The following is a 13162-nucleotide window of genomic DNA, read 5'->3' on the forward strand; positions in this document are numbered from 1 at the left end:
TTAATCTCATAATCTCAGCATGTGTGATGGCAGAAAATGATGAATTATTTTTTTATATTTTTAAACATTTAACTGGGGTGGTAAGGAGGACTCAAGATACAGTGAGAAATACCACCAATGTTAGCGACAGCAAAATGATCGCAGGTTGATGAGAGCTGGGTGAAAAACCCTCTCACTGCAATCCCATCATTCTTATTTAACGATCAATCATCGATCCTAGTCAATAATTACTTATATGGTTTGTCAGATTTTCCTCTTCTGGAGGGATTTTTGCTATGAATATGAAGCAATGTAAGGTCAATATTGGCAGAAGTTGTGGCTGTCTGATTCCCGTTTTCACTCTGCTCACTATGAGCTTCTCAGCAGCATAATCCAAACAGGGACAATACAGTTGGATGTTTACAGCTCAAAAGTGATGTCACACAGCACTCAAGGCTGAGGACATCTTGCAGTTAATCTGTTTTTGTCTTGCTAGTTTCATGAATGAAATGAAAGGCATGCCTGCATGCGTGTGTGTGTGTGTGTGTGTGTGTGTGTGTGTGTGTGTGCCTGTGTGTGTGTGTCTGTGTGCGTGTATGTGTATGTGTGTGTGTGTGTGTGTGTGTGTGTGTGTGTGTGTGTGTGTGTGAGTGCGTGTGCACCTTCCTTGACATCACATGCATCCCCATTTCCCATCATCACTAATCCCTCTCTTTGGCCAATATATCTTCTCTTTCTGGATTCATCAGGCAGGGATTATCTGGGATTAGACAAACCTCTAGAAGCTAGCATGCATCATTCATTAATAATGTTAATGTCTACTTTATGTACCTATTATTCACATGGACAAAATGCATTTTAAAACACAACATTTACTTTACATACATATGGGCAGATATGATCTATGGAAATCAACACAATTTAAACAATATCTGGATTATTTTGAGTTTAACCTTTTAATACACTAGCCTGAGGGATTGATATATTGCAGTGGGTTTTACGTTTGGTCATCTGAAGGTAGAGTTGATGAGGAGCTTGCCCTGACTTTAACCTCAAATTTACTGCAATTGTTTCCGGGTATGTTGAGTCGAAAACAAAAAAAAACAGCGAGCAAATATTTTGTGAAAGCTGAATTGCGTATGTAAAAATGTGTCTAAATATCTAAAGGTTTCAGAGAGGAAATTGTATTTTAAATCACTGGGCACTTTCATTTAAATCACGTTATATAGACACAAACCTGGCCTGTATGGACAAATTTTAACTAGTAATTTCCATCCTGTTTTTTTATCTCGCGAGAAATTCATGAAAACAATAACTAAAAAACTCCCCCTTGTGGCAGGTCTTATAAAAGCAGTTCAGTGTTCCAATTACATTTTGTTTTGTTGAAATAACTAATAGGTGGAATAACACATGCACTAATTCATCCATAAGTTTGATCAAATGTTTCTACTGTCCACTAATTATGCATTTTATATGCAGCACATAAATACTCAGTGGTCACTTTATTAGGTATGCCTATCTAGTACCATGTAGGACCCCTTCACGGCATAGAAACTGCTAGAAAAATCTTGATCCATGCTGATTCAATAGCATCACACAGCAGATTTTTCAGCAACACGTGTGTTGCAAACCTCCCATTCCCCCTCATCCCAAAGGTGCTCTATTGTACTGAGATTGTGCAGGCCATTGGGATAAACTGAAGACACTGTCTTGGACCCAACTTCAGATGATGCATGCATTGTGACAGGGTGCATTATCCTGCTCAAAGTATGAATTTTAAAAAGGGTTGACTGTGGCCATAAAGGGTTGTCTTTAAAGAGATACACATGGTCAGCAACAATGCTTGGCTATGCTGTGGCATTCAAACAATACTCAACAGGTAATTAATGTGTGCTAAGCAAAGATTCTCCACACCATTGTACCACCAGCAACTAACAATGACACAAGGCAGGATGGATCTATAGACATGTGCTGTCTGCTGCAAATTCTGACCCTACCATTGGCATGTCACAGCAGAAGTCAATATACTTCAGACAAGGCAATGGTTTTACAATATTTAATGCCCATTGCATTCAGAGTTGTGCATTCAGAGATGCGGGCGCACATGCATGCATACATACGCACACACACACACACATACACACACAAACAAACAAAATGTGTTTCTTACCAATATCAGGTGTCTTTTCTAATAGTAGAAACTATCTACTGCCCAGAGAACACTTATAGTTTTTGAGTCAGGAAATTAAAATAAATGATGAACTATTGCTGCTTATTTATTAGCAGTGAAATAGGCCTTATGAGATATTAGTTGTTGCGTCTCAATGTACCCTTACAGTTCAGCTGCTTTGAAACAATAATGAACAGGATGGCTTCATCCTAATGAGAGACAAAGCTCTATGGCTTGGTAGGCAGTCAGATCCATGGAGAAAAAGAGGTGGTCAAAAGCCTAATTTCAGTCTCAAATAAATCCCTCTGGAGAAATAAAGATGACAAGAGTGACAATAGAGGAATAATCTGTCACCTTCACTTAGTAATATTGGCATGTTTTTTCTAGCCGAACAAGGCTGATCCGGATTGGTGCATTTCTCATTAGTACAGCTCTTTCAAAATTATTAACTTGAACTTACCCTTCCTTTTAAAATGGTGGCAGACTACGGATAAATTAAACATAGGCTGCAAAAGGTCCTGATGTTATGTGCAACCACATGAATCATGTGTAGCCATGCCAGAATTAGATGACATTCAATATGATTTTTTTATATATATATTTCTCATTTTTATTAATTTTTAAAAATGAATTTCAGTTACTTTTCACAACTGGCTAATGATTAATAGATTTAACTTGAAACAACATTGAAGCAGCATAATAGGTACACCTCCATAAATAGTTTTTAAGTGTTGTTCAGACCTGCTTCATTTTAACCAGAGATTTTGTGTTTGTGAGTATGATTTTGAGTTTGTTTTGGTTTCTTTTTTTCTTTTCCAGAACTACATTATTTACACAGTTAGACAGGACGAAGCTTACATTCTTCAAGTGAATGGATGTTGTCGCCTCTCTCTGAGAAAAACTTAGCAAACAATAGCAAGGCTGACATTTCTGAAGGAAAATGACAAATGTAATTGGGTACAGCAGACGCAATTGTGTGACAATTGCTGACTGATTGCCACAGACACATACAAAAAAAGTTTCAAACTTGAAATTTGTGACCCACGAATGGTTGTGGGCCTAAACAACTGTATAGAGTGTTTATACCAGCAGATAGCTCCAAATATAATTATGCCAAAAAATCAAGATTTCATTTTTTTCCGGTGTGCTGACTGAGTAGAGCATGGGTGCATAGCGAGGGCTGGTCAGCTTCATCTTAATTATTTAATTAGCTAAATAATCTTAAATATTTGTATATGCACCAGCTACACCTGCAGACTGCAAGTGTATCTTAAAGATTGTACTGTGCTCAAGTACAGGAGTGAACCAACATCATTTATAGAGCTGTCAAAAAGCAGCTCAAAGACCGGCCCTCCAGGACCAGTGTTGTGCATCCCTGCATTAGAGCATTGCAGGTGTAAAATAAGCTGCTGAAGCTATACTGTATGTCAACACCTCACATCTCAGCACAACCACACATAACAATGGTGTATTACAAAACTTCTTCAAAACTTGCATTACCATTTTAGTCCCAGTGGGGTTACTGTCTGCATTATGCTGTCACAGCCACCTGACTAATTATGCCAGGAGTGAAGAGCTGCAGCAGAGGAGAGAGTAATTGGTTGGGCAAAAAAACTGGGTAGAGGAAATGGAGAACACCTGAAGCCAGTTAGCGTTAATTGGCCTTGCAGAGGGTTTGCAGCAGAGAGAAAGAATACCAGCAGTGAAGAGTGAGGGTTCCAATCACTTGTGTCTCTTTTTTTATCTTTTACTTGCTCCTGCCCCGGAAATCCAGGTCTTTAAGGAGATTCCAATCATTAAATGTTCCTTCTCGGAGCTAGAAGTAGAAGTTAAGAACTCCCGGTCTCCTTTGAGCAAGAGAACATCAGCGCATCCTTTTGCGGAAGTATTTTTTCGGAAAGTCTGATGTATATATATGATCGACCTGCGGATCCACCCCTCCCCATCTGCCACGCATATGCCACGTCTGTAACTGACGCACTAGAGAGGTCCTTGTCATTCCGTTTGCAATTTTCTCCCTTCCCCAGTCATCACGTCCTTTCCTTCTCTTTCTTTTTATGCCTCCCTCGATGGGTGGAGCTAGGAGCAAGGAAAGAAACAAGGAAAGGAGGGAGGTGTTAAATGAGGGAGCAGCAAGGGAGTGAAGGGCCTTATTCTGTGTGTACACAGCCACATAAATTTAATGAATTATTTAATAAAGATTCCCAATTTCTGATTGACAGGTGAAATTGCAGCCTTTTTCTAGCCTACAGCGCCCATTGATGGAATCAATGTATTTACATATTTTAAAATAATTCATACAAGCACACAAATAGGCTGACATTTAGAGACAAAACTATCCATTTCTACCTGTAATGAACACTCTTGCAGTGGGGGAAAAAAACTGAATGGAGCAGGACACATGTCAAAGGACTTCTCTTTGTCAGGAGAGGCTGGTGCTGTTTTCTCTGATTTCAGTCAAGTGTGCAGATCATTGGAGGGAATTTATTCTAATACTGCTTGCTTAACCAGTGCTGCCATTTTTTTTCTTTCCTAATATACATTGTTAATGCTTTATATGCAGTGCAAACAGGAAAATATCGCCTTTTGCATTAGAGTCAAAGGGTTAAATACTAAAATAGACAATTATTAATAGTGCTTAAATTTGCAAAGCGGTTGGGACGGATGGTGCAGTGGGTAGCACTGCCGCCTCACAGCAAGGACGTCCTGGGTTCGAATCCCCGTCAGCCGTGGCCTCTCTGTGCATGTTCTCCCCATGTCTGCCTGGGTTTCCTCCGGGTACTCCAGTTTCCTCCCACAGTCCAAAGACATGCGTGTTAGGCTGATTGGAGAGTCTAAATTGCCCGTAGGTATGAGTGTATGAGTGTATGAGTGTGTGAGTGTGTGAGTGAGTGAATGGTGTGTGTGCCCTGTGATGGACTGGCGACCTGTCCAGGGTGTATTTCTGCATTTCGCCCAATGTATGCTGGGATAGGCTCCAGCCCTCCTGCGACCCTGTTCAGGATAAGCGGGTTAGGATAATGAATGAATGAATGAAATTTGCAAACGCCCATCTCCTGATATGTAACAATGGAACATACTGTAAGCTTTTATAATGTTTTCATGGGAGTTAAATGTATCATTAAGGGTGCCGTATGATAATACAGTAAAAATAACGTAAAATCTAAAAAGTACAGTAATTGGCACTGCAATAACCAATGTTGTGAATGAGAATGGGGGGCAACCTATAGCTCCATTCACAAAACAGCACTTTTAGGAAGGTATAAGGAGAAAGGGCAGGACGGCAGGGCAGCAAATTAAATATACGTTGCTATGGTGATGTTGCTCTGCAACTGTCCTATGATACAATATAATATCATAATATATAATACAGCCAGTTTCCAACATAGATAGGAAAAGGAGGATTTTTTTGGTTAAGTTCTTTATCTATGTTGGGGAAAAAATCCCGAAGAATGATACGATCTGTGCAGCTGTTAGGCCATTGAAGGGAGGGTCACAAGTCCATACTGTATGTATTACAGTATGTTTTTCCCAAAGAAATGTAGGACAACTGTCACGTTTCATGCTTGTCATGTCATGTTTTATGTTTAGTTATTGTCTTGGTTATGTTATTGTCATGTCATGTATTATGTTAGTCTAGCATCACCATGTTTTTATGTTTCATGTCATGTTATGTTTCATGTTTAGTTGTTGTTGCGATTTCATTGTTAGTCTTGCCATGTCCTGTTATTTAGTTTATTGTCATATTTCGCACACTTGTTATGTCACAATTTATGTTTCATGTTACGTTGTACTGGTCATTGATTAGCATACACCTTTTCATGTCTTTCTGCAAATCTTGCATTCCTGCTTTCTCTCTCTCCCTTTCTGTCACTGACACCCTAATTGTTTCAATTTTCAATTGTTTCAACTTGTCTACTTACTAATCTACTAATGCTAGATCAGGATTGGGTAATACTAACATTCTAATCATGTGTTCATGTTACCTTATTTTCTTGTGCATGTCATTTACTAATTTACTAATGCTAGGGCAGGATAGATTTACTACTAACGATTACTAATTACCTCTTTAACTTGTCAATCCTCCACACCTAATTTCCATTCTCTTGCTGCTCTCAGGCTAATTGTCTACACCTGTCTTCACCTGCATATAAAGCTCAGTTTCATGTCTTTGCGAAATTGATTGCCTCCTGTTCGTCAGTGCAGCGCTTGAGCGGTTATACCAAGCCATTGTCTACCTGTTACGAGCCAAGCCTGTTTACCGACCAAAGATTATTGACTTCTGTTTTTTTGACCATTGCCTGCCTGTACCGTTACTTTGCCTGCTGTTTTTTTGTACTTTTCCCCCGCGGAGCAGATTTTGGTCTTGACTCTTGCGCCGTCATCGCCCCTAAGCCTGCCTACGGTCCACCTGTACTTCTGCCCCGCTGACAGCTTTCCTGGTTACCGAACTTCTTGCATGTGTACCGATTACGAGACTGCCTTCTCCCTCGGTACTGCGCTTTCGTTTTTTGGCTGGATATTACGTGTACGAACATTGCTTGTTTTTTGACTACGCTCTCTGGATTTCCCCGAATAAAGCCCTGACGGGACTTAACTACACCATTGTTTTAGAGTCGTGCATTTTGGGTCCAAACCCCCCACGCACCCGTCTCAACAACACTGTTTATCCCTCCCCCTTCTCTGTAAATGTGCTGACGTTGAAACGCCATTGGCTGTGCCAATTAAAACAAATTTTCGACCAATGAGTTTGAATTATTGTTCAGCAATACAATGTTTTGGTACAGAGTGTTGGCCTGTCAACTGTATATGTTGAAACCCAAATTTAAGGACTATAAGCACAGGCAGAGGGTGAGTGAACATGTCAGTGAGCCTTTTTCAATGATATTTTTTTCAAGGGATTCACAATGGTCTTGTAACAATGTTTTCACATGAAAATCTTACCTATTGTACCTTTAAGTGCTCAAAGTATAAGCACGCCAAGAAAAGATCATATAAATTCAGCCGCTCATCAAAAACCTGTGGATATCATACAAAAATAAAAAATGAAATGCATTGACTAAGCAATAGAATCAATATGGATTCACCCAAATTGGATTAAGCTAATGTTAGCTACCTAGCTAATTGATTTAGTTTACCAGTACAGCATTGCTCAACTTTGTAGTACAAGTCAAGTTTGTTGATAGTGACAGGGGAATTTGGGCTGTTTTTATTACCATAAGCACACAAATATGATACACTTCTCTCAATTCATGGCACACTTTTAAATTATACAAATACAGTACATGTTAAAACTAATTAAAATTACAATACAAAGTATCAAACATGATTTTGCAATGTAATGCTTTGATGCTTATATCTCGGCACAGGGCTATAGTACATTATTTTGCTTTTCTTGCCGTTAAGGTCCCACACACCCCTCAGCCATGAGAGAAGAGCTAAACCTTAGGACCTGCACCCATCAGCTAGTTTTATCTTCCCATGCTGAGGAGCTACTGAGAGATTCACCTGGAATTCCCTCGCTCTCAGAACTAATCAGAATGGATTGAGTGGAATGGAGTCAGGGAGCCATGGACTCTGACAGGGATAACCACACTCTCAGTAATAAAGTGACAGTGGAGTTAAATATTTGTTCTTCAAGGATCACATTTCCCAAATGTACCCTGAAAGTACAGTAATGTTCTCTTAGGGTACAAATGAAAATGTTCTCCAAGGAAAAAAAATGTACAAACGAGTATTGCTGGCTATGGGTGTTACGCACCTATAGGGCACTGCCTCAGTGACAAACATTTGTACCTGTTAAGGTACTTTCTGTAGCTTTAAAAAGCCATTAAAGAGCCTGGGCTTCTGCAAATCATAAACATACATTATTTGAAATGAATCATGGGAAATGTAATATATTGACCCTGCCACTCTGTATTTCAAGGTGGTGTCTTAAGGGTTTTGTTTTCCATTACCCCTGGAAGTCTTTCAGCACACTTGTTCCTGGTTATGGGTATGCACTTTTCTGTACGTCACTCTGGATAAGAGTGTCTGACAAATGGCAATAATGTTTAAAAAATTGTCATGTATTTAGATTTCAACAAGTTTAACACAGTATTTTGTGTTCTGCCCAGACCTGGGTTCAAATAGTATTTGTTTTGGATTCATATCATTTTCTGTGCTCTATTTATCTTGCCTGGTGCATGTTCATTTGAGCCTACAAGGTGTACTTTTGGGAATATGGAGCTAGGCAAGGTTAGCTAAATGCAGAAAGGTATTTGAATCCAAAACACATGCTATTTGAACCCAGGTCTGCTCCTGCCCTCATTGGCCAATAGAAACCATGCAATAAATACATTATTGGGCCATGTAATATTTGACTGATCAGTCACTTCCTCTGTTCACATTTCCTTCAACGTATCCTCCAAGGGAGGGTCCTGCCCTTTCTAAATGTCGAAAGGTTACTGTGAATTCCTTTTTCTCTGCCATTAATTCCACATCCTCTCACTCAAACTGTAATGTTTCTGTATCTGTCCTGTTTGTATTTATGTTTATTCTTGTTATTTATTCATTTTTCAACCTTGGTTATTGTTTTCCATTACAGTTCTCATTTGTTATCCCCTGTTATGTCTGCGTCTGAATGTTTACCAGCCGAGTCACTCCCCTGTCTGTGTGTCCCACTATTCAGGTGTTTATGGTAGTTTTGGGTTTTCAACATTCCTTCCAACCTCGCAATTCTTACTTCCTGCTTCTCTTGGTAGTTAAATGTTGTAAAGCACTATTCTTACTAACTACGACTAATCTGGATATTGTACAGTACTAATCCGATTAATACACTTACTGGGTCTCATTCATGAAACGTTAATAAGTCTATGTGCAGATTTGCACATAAACGTCCACGCTACTAAAAACCTACTCCGGATTCATGAACGCCGCGGGAAACTCGGATCTGATCGTAAACTCGTGTGTATGATCATGAATGCCAATCCATCGTAAAGTGAAAGCGCGCTCCCGGTAATCAGCAATTAGCATAAATCCCCGCCCATGAATAGACAATGATTGCCATATAAGGAGGTGTAGACGCATCCAGTCGACCTGTCAGTCATCATGGCGCAAACAAGGAAAGAGAGAGAAAGAAAGAAAAAAAATAAGAATAAAAATAAAATAAAATTTCCGAAATAATCTTGGGTGAAATATATTTTATTGAGTAAAAAATGTTTTATTTTCTTCTATCAGTAGTGGTGTTGTGACAGGGACAGGCAAAGCGAAGGCCTGGAAGGAGGTGACAGATGCTGTTAATGTTGCCTCTGTAGACAATAGAACCATATCCGAGGTTAAACGTAAATGGTTTGACATGAAACTGAAGGCAAAGAAACGCATAAGCGCACAAAAAAAACATGCATCAGCCACAGGAGGAGGAGGCTCACAGGCACAAATATCACCTGCTGACGAGCGCATCGCTGGCATTATTGGGGAGACCTCTCTGTTAGGAATTATACCGGACGGAGACACCGACATGCCTCCACTGGAGACAACATCAAACCCAGATGGTAAGGTGATAATTGTTGTGTCATAATACATTCTGAATACCATCACTGATAGCTTAGTGGTTAGTGTAGTTTAACCTAGGTCGTACAGTCCCACCAAACAAACAGAACATTTGTGGGGGTTTCTCTTCGGATTGAATGAAGTGGAAACGGGAAACCAGTAATGTTATATTGTGCGATATGGTGCGTAATGGATATCAGTGTCGGAATGTAGAGCTATTTAACATTCATTTCAAGAAAGGATACGGATAGCGTATAGCCCACTGCAGTTTTGTATGCATCGTCTTCAAATTATTTGAATCTTAATAGCCTAAAGCTCTGTTTTATACTCTACAGCTCCAAACAACTCTTCAAGGGTTCTGAATTTCTGTATGTTTACACTAGGACTCGGAACTGTACTGTCCTCTCAGGTCCATTTTTGCACGTGTTCTTGTGTTTGATTTGCACTTTGTTGTACGTCGCTCTGGATAAGAGCGTCTGCTAAATGCCACGTAATGTAACGTAATGTAATGTAAAAATAAGTCAGTCTGCAGCCAACGTAAATTAAAGATTTTTCAAATAAGATTTATTTAATGTTTCTTTCAAATTAAAAAAGAGCCACACATAAAATGAAAAAAAACAAACGTTGTGTCATATTTCTAGCTGGCGAGTGCTCCTCCCATGATGTGGCTCCACCACCTGCTGCCGCCGCTGCTGCTCCTGCTGCACCCAGGTACCGACGCCGAAGAGGTGATCCGGCTGTCCTTACGGATGAGGTCCTGAGGAATCAAGAAAGTCTACTTACAGCAGTCAACCAAATCAACACGTCCCTCCAAGAAATTAACACCAGCTTGAAGGAAATCTGCAAGGCACTTTTGCGTTCTCAACAATAAAGTGTTATGTTGTCAGTATTGTGTGATGTCTGTGTTTATCCTGGGAAAACACTTATTTACGACAAGATAATCAAGCTACTCTCTTTTACTCTGATAATTAAATATAGCCTATTTGTATACATTTTAAAGAGCATGACCTGAAAATGAACTGAGGTAGCCTACTGAAACAGGATGTTGTATATAAATATAAAACAAAATACAAATGAAACTAACTTTTTGCAAAGCTTGTCGGCCTGAAATGTGCACAGCTTATTCAGTCTTAGCAACACTTACCTTAAAATTGCTCTACAAGTCGCTGGCGTGTCTGTATAGCAGCCGCATTTCGAGGCCCAAGAGCTGGTTCCGGAGGCAGTCGTTCGTCTGCATTGGGGACTTCAGGCAGGGGAAGGCCCTGTTTAATGGCCACATTGTGCAGGACACAGCAGGCTAATATTATTTTGCACACCTTCACGGGTGCATAAAGAAGGGTACCACCTTTATTGTCCAGGCAGATCTATCTTGCCTTCAAGACCCCGTTTGTGCGCTCCACAACGGCCTGAGTAGCAGCATGTGCTTCACAGATCAGTTGCACATTAACGGAATTAAAGTTTTTCCGGTTTATGTAAGCAAATGCATCACGAAGAATGTGTAATCTATTGAGTTGATTTTCATAGATAATTCACAATCATGAACCTAATCTGGATCTTAAACCTGCTAATTGCCAACTAATTTAACTAAATGTATTATATTTTTAATTGTCATGTTCATATCACGTGTTTCAAAGGCATTTGCGTATTGTTTACATAACAGAGCACAATATGAATAAAAACGTAAATTTCCAATAGTGACAAGCATTATTTATGTGCATTCTTGAATTTACACAAGCACTACGCGTGGTCAGCAGCAGGTGTAGATTTTGTTAGTAGCTACGAAAAGATCGGAGCTACTAAAATATTGATGAATACCAAAAACCCGTAAATTTCCCTCTACTCGCATTTTACACACAAATTCGTTCAGCTCACGTTTCATGAATGAGACCCACTGTCTGTCTAACTAACTAACATTCACTTTTATTGGGTAGTAACTAATTCACTAACGCAATCTCTTAGTGTTTCTGCACTGTTCTATAACTCCGCCTCCCTATGCTATCCCTGATTACTCGCTTAGTTTCAGCGAAGTGTTCGCACCTGTCTCTGACTATCACTACGTCTTCAATCTATGCAAATGTCTACTCCCTAATCCGGAGCAGTATGTTTTACATGTTTGGTTACGTGCATCCAATCCGCGTTTTCGTCTCCCTCCTGTTATGATGTTCCTAAAGACACCCCTTTGACTTTGATTTTCAAACGTGCCTTGTCCTCTTGTTTTGTTTGTCCTTCTGCTTTCCTGGTTTTTGATTATCTGCTTTGTTTTAGTGACTTCGGTTTTTGCCCTCGCCCTTTTTTACTTTCGCCTTCTGATTTACTGGATTTTTGACCTTTTTGCCTGTTTTCTTGACTATTCTTTCGCTTTCTGTTTTTGTCTTTGTCTTGGATCTCCTGGCTTACGAATTCTGAATAAATAACTACGTTTTTGGATTATCCCCTGGTCTGCATCTGGGTTCTCAGTGCCGTACATAACACAAACACCACTTCCCCTCCTACTGCCTCTAATTTCTACAGTTCAGATTCTTGTAACTACTGACCATTTCAATTTCAAGTGTATGCATTGCCACTAAAGGAATAAGGAATGAGAGAGGAATGTTCCCTCAGTAATGTCTGAAAATTTCATCCTCTAATATACACAAAATACATTAAAAAAACAAAAATCTTTTTTTGCTCAATATCCACAGTATGTTAACAATACAAACTTTCAAAAAAAGAGGTACAAAATGAATTTATCTAATTAGGTGAATGTGGATCAATAGGCTCATAATTGGTGAAATTGTGAACAAATGACCTAAAACAAAATTTGCTAGAAAGTTTCGTTTCGCAATCTAGCGCAATAAGCATAATGTAAAAATTCTTCATGGCATGCTATTCCTGGCATAGTGTGGTTTGTGGTTGTAATAAAAACAAGCATTTTCTTTTTACAACGCTGCAGTTCCCCAGGACCGAGTTTGAAAACCATTGATCTAGACCGATTCAGGTGTTCAACTTACTGAAAGAACCTTTCTACAAATTTCAGCAGAACAACCGCAAATGTAATGCATAAAGAATGCTTAACCTATGGACATTGAAATAACTCGAAATCTGGGCTGAGTTAGATCAGAACCTTCAACAGCACTAAGACTTCTGGAGCATGTTATAATTAAGTTGATTAAATCTGTCAGTGCAACCCCGCCCTTTGTGTGTGTATATGTGTGTGTGTGAGAGAGAGAGAGAGAGAGAGAGAGAGAGAGAGAGAGAGAGAGAGAGAGAGAGAGAGAGAGAGCGAGCGAGCGAGAGAGAGAGAGAGAGAGAGAGAGAGAGAGAGAGAGACGCATCTTGGCTTTGAGGGAAAGCGGCGTGTTCTTCTTTTTGTGTTCAGAAAAAGCATGAGAATTCTGCAAAATAAGAATAATATACAGCATACCTACTTTGAAACACATGGCAATCCTGTGCTTGCATTAGCAAGCAGTTCCATGTGCTCGACATAATTTCAGCATTGAGGGA

Source organism: Conger conger, chromosome 4 (assembly GCF_963514075.1).
Source record: "Conger conger chromosome 4, fConCon1.1, whole genome shotgun sequence".
NCBI classification, from domain to species: Eukaryota; Metazoa; Chordata; class Actinopteri; order Anguilliformes; family Congridae; genus Conger; species Conger conger.